This window comes from Rhinatrema bivittatum, chromosome 15 (genome assembly GCF_901001135.1).
Source record: "Rhinatrema bivittatum chromosome 15, aRhiBiv1.1, whole genome shotgun sequence".
Taxonomy (NCBI): domain Eukaryota; kingdom Metazoa; phylum Chordata; class Amphibia; order Gymnophiona; family Rhinatrematidae; genus Rhinatrema; species Rhinatrema bivittatum.
This window is the reverse complement of record NC_042629.1, coordinates 53,953,340-53,961,367: the sequence shown is the minus strand read 5'-3', so window position 1 is coordinate 53,961,367 and position 8,028 is coordinate 53,953,340. Positions and strand designations below refer to the sequence as shown.

The window sequence follows — 8,028 nt, the reverse complement described above, 5'->3', positions numbered from 1 at the left end:
CCTGTAAAGAATACATATCGCACCGGTTTACAAGGAACTGAACAGTTGCCTCCAGGGCGGAAATACATTAAAACAGTCGCCTCAAGGCAGAATTCATTAACACAAGTATACAGGAAAACTATTAAAAGAGAACTTTCATAAACTCAATTAAATGTAACTGTGAACCATAAATCAGGAACCATAAATCAGGAACATATGTACAGAGGTAGGTATATCGTCTGTCGCTTCACCAGATTTTAGCTCTCAGGGAAAGCTTGAGTGAATAGCCAAGTCTTTAGCTTCTTTTTGAATGTTTTGGTTCTTGATTGTCTCCAGTCTCTCTCTGAAAAGGTGGAGGGAGGGAATGATGAGACTGTTATAATGTACAGAGTCCAGGAGCTCTTGCTTTTATCTCTGATGGTTTCTGCAGGTTAGCTGGTATTCTGCAAAAAATACCTTTTTCTAATCTCCTGCAAACATTTGAGCTATTTTCTTTTTGTGTGTGTGTGTGTATATATATATCACATTTTAATTTCCGTCTATAGGAAAGAGGTGTACTGTCTCATAAAATACACATGCTCTTCAGGAGCTGTAATCTTCCAGCCAGTTACCCCGGGGACCGGAGGGAAGCCGTAGAGGGGGAGAGCGAAGCGGCTCAGTTACTCCCATGTAGGATTTACAGCAGCCCTTACATAACAATTCATTACATGTTGACTCGGTGCCCGCACACAGCACAAGGCATGCTGGCATCTCCAGTCCCACCTGTCTTCTCTTCGAGATCTCATTTAAGTTCTTCATCTCCATTTTAACTGTCTCAGAGCCCCAGGCTGGGACACTATACTTAAAAGAATTTTTTTTAAACGTATGGAATCAAATTTGTTTTATATTACTGAAAAAAAAAACCCAAAACCTGTTATGGGACTTTTTTCTCCACAATGAAAAAGAAGACTGTGTGCTCAGGGAATGGAATTGCAAAGTAACTTGCTTGATTTGGTTTTCTTTTGCTGCAGTTAATGTGGTTGGGGAGGATTCTGAGTTTTCAGAGTGAGAGAATAAATCTGCCGCTAACTCTGTGAGTTGATTTAGTTCATGAAATTCCACCCTTAAAAGCAAACTGCATACAATGCAGTTCATTACCAACACCTTACAAAGCAGGAAGTACAGGAGGACATTAATGTATTCTTCCAGCTTGCAACTTTCTAACTCTGTTTCTGCCATTGTTCTCATTTCTTTTTGGTACAAAAGTGGTTATTATTATTTTGCATTTAGATGATGCCCTACCCAGGTCACCTGACAGAAACCAGCTGCCTTCCCAGCATCCCTGGCTTCGGATGCTCACTGTGTGGCAGGGAACTGCCAGTGGGCACCCTGACACGTACGCAACTAAGATCCAGTGGAGTAATGCACAGGTGTACGTGTGCATTGGCACGCACGAAACTGCACACATTGGAGAGAGAGCGGGGCATTCCCCCCATGATGATTTCACATACTCCAGATTACTCAGCCTGCCTGAAGTGGCAGGCTTTGCCTTGCCTGCTTCTGGTCCTTACCTTGCTTGCTGTCTGCCTGGTTTTGGATTCTGCCTGCCTTGATCCTGGACTGGTTACTGGATTCTCCTCGCTCACTTCCTGCCTCGACTCTGGATTATGTTGGATCTTGCTTGCCTTCTTGTCTGCTGGACCCTGGACCTTCTGTTTCTCAAAGCATTCTACTGCATTCTTCGTCTTGACCTGGTTCTGGTCTTCAGTTCTGCTCCAGTTCAGCTGTGCATTGTGCAAGACATCACAGCCTTGCCCATGCTCATTCCCAGCTTCAGCTTGTCTTTGTCAAGCCTTCAGCTACACATCCTGCCTCGTGGACTCTGACTGGTCCGTGTCAAGATGCGCTCACCTGCCATTGGCGCAGGCCTTGGGCACAGGGGCTCATGCATTCGCTCTTCCTGTTTGTTAGTCCGAAAGGGCTTCGGTGTGGCCGGAGGGCCACCCCCAGGAACCACCAGAGGGCAGCCCAGCCCTGACAGCACCTTACCAAAAACAAAATGTATATTAGTATAGATGGTACATAATGAAATAAATGGTACACAATTATCTATAGCATTGTGACACTTCAGCATCTTGCAGATATTGTAATGTCAGCATTGCATTTGGGAAGCATTTCAGGTCACAGAGCCAGGTCACCGTCATTATCTTATCATAGCTTTAAAGCAGCAGTACCATATTCTTATTTGACTCTAGTGCAATTTAAGGAACTCTTCCTTCTGAGTGAATAATTCAATTCTTTAGCTCCCTAAGCTCTTAGAATTAATAGCAAAATGCTTTGAGAAATAATTCTAGAAAATCCACTTTTAGTATATCCAGCTGTGTACTACATCTATTTTCCCTAAATTTTTCTTCATTATAGCATGTGCATTTCCTACTGGAAAAAACAATGAGGAAGGGAGAGACCTAAGCATGTCAGTAATATACCACTGTTGAAATAATGTGAATTTCACGCTGGCCTATGAGCATTTTCAGACTCTAAACTCCCCCCTGGCTCCTTGCATCTATCACTGGGCTCAGTGCACATTGTCCCTGTGTCTCTCAGTCAGAGACAGAGGCTAAAAGGCCTCAAAAAGAGACTGAAGAGAGAGAAGCTGAGGAGGTGCTGTGCACATTGTATGTGATGCACAAAGTGAGGCCCTGCATGCTGCCCATCAATTACTGCACTCCAGGTTCATGCTGTAACTAGAGAAAGAGGCAATTAATGATTATAAAATGTTCTCAGAACAGAACCCCTATATGTGTAGGACCCACCCCTGGTGACTCTTATTGAAATAAGGTGTTGAAAGCAAAAACTGGGTGCTGGCCTGTATCTGAGCATCAGTCAGTGGTGACTTTCCGTGGTACCCCTGGTCTTTCTTGAGATGGCCTCTGCAGCCCCCAGCTGCATCTGGCTGCCATAATTAAAGCCCCCCCCCCCCCCCAGGAAGGTCACCCTTCCTAAGACTGTAACTTCCATTAAGACAAACATGTGCCACTCCCAGACTGCCTGTCCAAAGAAAGAACCGTAGGCCCTGGCAGAATAAATGGCTTGTCTTCTTCTAGGTATCCTGCCATTGAGATAGCCATTGCAAGACCTGCAGGAGGGAGCTGAGCAAATGTCATGCCCTGACCCTGAGATCAAGCTGCTTGCTTGGGGGGGTCGGGATGGGTGGGAAGAGTTTCTGTGAGGATGGGAAAGAAGAAAATCTGGCTTAGCACTCTGCAGTAATCCCACTCCTACCTGAGCAAACGTACACTGCCGCCAACTTACAGGAGGCTGGGGCCACCACCAGAGACCAAAAGAACACTATTCTTAGAATAACTGTGCAGGCCTCCTTCTTTGGCTGCAATATGGCTGCAGCTGTGCTTCGAACCCCAATGCCCCGGAACTTGAGCAATACGTACAGGGGGGAGGGGCACAGGTCGAGCCAGGAGCACCCCACCGGGCTCATCATGCAAAAGGCCAAGACCATGCCAAGGTCGACTGGCTGAACGTGTAAGCCCGTGGGCTTCCCACCCCAACCAGCCACGTCTCCAAAGAAAGCCCCAAGAATAAAGAGCCCAGCCAAATGGCACGCTGGCAGTGCTCCACACAAATGCACAACTCCACCAAGTCTCCCAAAAAAAAAAAACAAAAACGCGATCACGGTGAGACAGACCCTGCTAAGAGCAGGCCAACCGGGAGATCCACACTGCTGAAAGTGACCCCCAGATCCAATACATACGCTGTAGTTGGACACCCCCACTCCCAACCTCATCCAGCCTTCCAGGACTTTGCAGGGCCCACCAAAATTCCCTCCAGCCATCCTGCTGGAAAAAATGATGCAGCTGTGCTTTGCTCTGGCCCCTGTTATTCTCGCTGACAGGGAGTCAAAGCCATGGGACCCGGCCTCCTACCTCACTTCAGATTCTGCCATCACTGACCAAATCCAATAATTTATTTATTATTATTTTATAATTCTTAGGACAGGCCCCGGCACAGCATTTTATTTTTAATTAATGCCATCGGTCAGGCTGTAACGCGGCCTGCAAGCCACAGGCCCCCTTCGTATGCCACTAAATGAACTAAGCCGCCTGCACTAGTAACTGCTCCCACCAGAGGGAGAGAAGGTACCGCACGTGCCGGACATCAAGCAGGGTCAATGGCAAGAAAAAACCCCCAGAGGCCCTCCATTCACCTGGGAAGCTGTGAAAGCATGGAAGCCCCCCTGAAGCATGAAACCGCAGTGAGGAGGAGGAGAAGAAAGGTAAGGCAGATGTGATCTGGGGAAAAAATGCTGAAAGAAGAGGCTGTTGTAAGGACCATTTCTGGCTTAAGCTGAGCTCACTGGCACTCCTGCCAGCCTCTGCACCCCTCCCCCGGAGGTGGAGCACCTCCAGTGTTGTGCCCCCCCCCCCCCTTACCTAGTAATGGGGGGGGGGGGTCAGCTCTTTTGTAATACATAGATAATACATATTGAGAAGTACATATAGTGTAACTTTTCCGATTGACCTTATAACCAGTTTTGGGATGAGCCAACTGTAAACCTGCCACAGTTGTGGCACAAAGATCACAACTGCCACACGGATAATGTTTTTTTCTGAATAGATTGCAAAGTCAATATAATGGGCAAGGTAGCTCATACCACTTGTTCCCTGATGTTATTATCCCTCAAGCAAGAAATCTGGAGTAATGCCTCAAAAATAGTATGCATTGCTAATACCTTCCAGTGCTTTCATATAAATACTGCCATCTTGTGACCCATATTGGTAAATCTCAATACACAAGTCAATATTCTCTGTCTGATGTTGATTTATATTCCAGTAACTGAGAAGGATCTGTGTACCTAAACCTACTGTATGCCATTTTTACTAATTTCTTCGGACAGCCTCACGTTAAGAAGATATTGGTCCGATCCTGTGCTTGTTGCTTAAAGTCTGCCACTCAAGCAAACCTTCTCACTCTATAAAATTCACCCTCGGGTAGACATGCTAGGATGAAAATTTTGAAAATATAGTTGTGTTCTGTTGGCTTGCTGTATAAAGTCCTGATGATATGGTAGTACCTTCTTTTCTAATTAATATGTTGCTCATGTGTTAACTGAACACTGCTCTTTTACCCCTTCCAAAAATGTATTAGATCTTCCTTGCTCCTGTTTTAACTTTTAACTCCAGTATTTCTGTTTTGGAGGTATTAAGCTTGTACTCAGAGAAACCTCCAAAAGCCTCAATAATGCTCGTAAATACTTGCAAAGAAGGGGTCCTGGATGTATATAACAGAATATAATCTGCAAATAAGTCTATTTTATGCTCAACCCCACCAGCACAAATGCCTTTAACTTCCAAAATCACTCTTATTTTAGCTGCTGGAAGTTCGAGAGCTAGAGCAAGTAGGAGCAGAGAGAGTGTTCGCCCTTGTCATAAACCCCTTTTTAAAGAAAAGCATTGACTTGTAGCTGTGCTTCAGTGTATAAATATAAACTTTTGACCCAAGCGATAAAATATGCATCAAACCCAAATTTGAACAATATAAAAAACCCAAATAATCCCATTCCACACGGTCGAAAGCTTTCTCTACATCTAGGGCCTTAAGGACTGTGTCTTCTGGAATATTTCTAGCCAGAGAGATTAGATTACGAGTTCTCCACACATTCTATCTGCCCTGCCTGTGGGTAATAAATCCTGATCAGTCTGGGAGTTTCAAAAGAAGCATAATATGCTCGATGCAATTTGTAAGGACTTTTGCTAAGATTTTAGTATCTTTGTTGAGTAAGAAAATAAGTCTGAATGAGTAACATGTCGATGGGCCTCTACTTTCTTTAGGAAGCACAACAATATGTGCCAGATACAACGAGGTAGGTCAAGGTGTTCCCAGTAACACCGCATCGAAAATATCAGCTCATCTAGCAGCCAAAATAGGGGCACAACACTTAAAAAAAAAAAAAGACACGGTGAGACCTCACCATTCGGCACATCTTATTTTGGCACTCATTAAGTGATCCTAAAGGATCCCCCCACTAAGATGTTCTCAGTTTCACTCATTTTAAAAGTTATTTCTGAAGTGTACACTTCTTTATAAAATTTTGCAAAAGAGCCACAAATTTACTGACTCTGGGAGATTATCTTTTCACCAGTCAGCTTGGAGGTAGCTATTCAAAAGCCATTTAGATGGATAACTCACATGTCTCCAAATATCTGTCACTCTACATCCCACCATCTCCGGCAGTGTGCAGGGAACAGGAGGGGAGGGTTGAGAGCTGAGGGGGATCAAAGCAGCTCAGGGCAAAATTGCTCTGCTACCTAAGCCACCATCTCTACTTCCCCTTCTGTTATTGCCATTCTTCTCCTTTCCCCGGATAACTTTCCCACTCACTGGCTTACTCAGTATGGCTCTTTTTATTTGTATAATTATTTAAAGAATGGAAATGCTAGTCAAGGGCTTCATGATGTTCTAATTCTACCACTGAGCTGCTGCAGGAAACGGCGGTGCTATACTTTAGAACTACTGCACCCCGTTATCTGAGCTCCCGGGGGAGGGGGTGACAACTCCAACAGTGCCTTAGGGGTGCCAAAAACCTTAATCCCTCACTGCCTCCAGGGCTTTCCTTAGTAAGAGTCTGGAGCAGAGGAATTCAGCAGGTACCACGGCAGTCTGTATATGTTGCTGGGCTGACCATGGTGGCAGCAGCCATAGGCTGATGGGTCTTATCTGTGGTGGAAAGCTGAAAGAAGCACTCAGTAAATGGGGAACTTGAGAGCAGTTTGCTGCGCAATTCCTCGGTCACTGGTAAATTCTGTGGACAAAAGTAAATTGCACAGCAGTTTTTTGCAGCTGCAGAATCATAGCAAACTTTGGGTCATGATTATAATCCAATCAGTTGTAAAATCTTTTTAGAAAAAGATTTTTTTTTCTCTTTTTATATTTCTCTTCCCCCATTATCCAGCTAGCACGTTCAATGATGCAAGTACCTCTGCCAGCTCTGATGACTGGAGGGATGTCTCCTCCCAGACTCATTAGTGGCGCTGACCTGTAGCCATCAGGGTCATTGTTGTCATTCCTCTCCCTCCTCAGATTCAAGTAGTCTCCTGCTACCATTTTGTTTTCAAACTTAAAGAAAACTAAGGTCTGTGGCAGGACAAAAGAGATCCCCGAGGTAAAATGGAAGGATATCTGTAAAAGAAAACGAGATAGAGGCTCAGGAAATTTAACCCTAGAAGAAAGGAATTTGGTTGTCGCCGAGGCAAACATTTTTCAGTAGAAAGGAAGGCTGAGAAAAAGAAGATTATGACAATGAAGCTCAAAGAGGGCAGACAAAGGTTGACGTCATAAAACATTTCTTAATAAAAAGTGTTATGGATGTATGTGGTCTGCACAAAGATTAACAAAATTGCAGAGAAATACAGGATAAACACAGAAGGCCTGATATTCAAAGCATGTTCTGTGTTATTTAGCCAGATAAGCATCTACGTTCAGTGGCCACCGCTTAGCCATATAAGTTCCTTATACAGCTAAACATTACATACTCAAAAAGGAGGTGTGTACTGGGCAGAATGAGTTAACCATATAATTTATACAACTAACTACTAATATTCGGCGTTAACTGCATAACCCCCCCTCAGGACCTACACCCGACACCCACCCCCTCCAAGGAACTACAAACCTAAAAAAAAACCCAAAGAAAAACAACCTTTGTATATAACATGTGTACATATTAATTGTTCCTCGAACCCCTGTACATATCTTTTCCTTATGTTTCCATTTTCACCTTTCCCCTCCCCCTCCTTTGTCTTGTCTACCCCCACCCTTCCCTCCCCTACTTATTTATCTAGTTAATTGCCATGTTACTGCATTTATGTTACAAACTGTTCCTTGTAAAGGCTTTGCCTATATATTCTTGGTTGTAAGTTATCTGTAAACCGGCACGATGTGCAAACGGTTGCCGGTATATAAAACAAAATAAATAAATAAATAAAATAAGTATCCATGTAAGTTTAGAAGACCCATAGAGCAGGTCTAAACTTACCCAAGCAGACTTATCTGGCTAAGTGC

The 8,028-nt window shown here is 44.2% G+C and overlaps 1 long non-coding RNA gene across 1 annotated transcript; it reads right to left on the bottom strand.

The window, feature by feature from the left end:
* Positions 1–239: 239 nt before the first annotated feature.
* LOC115076962 lies at positions 240–7,142 on the bottom strand. Its single transcript, XR_003852918.1, has 3 exons — positions 6,948–7,142; positions 1,530–2,002; positions 240–322 (listed from the first exon to the last, which is right to left on the bottom strand). It is a non-coding gene; the product is annotated as an uncharacterized LOC115076962 (long non-coding RNA).
* Between the last annotated feature and the right edge of the window lie 886 nt (positions 7,143–8,028).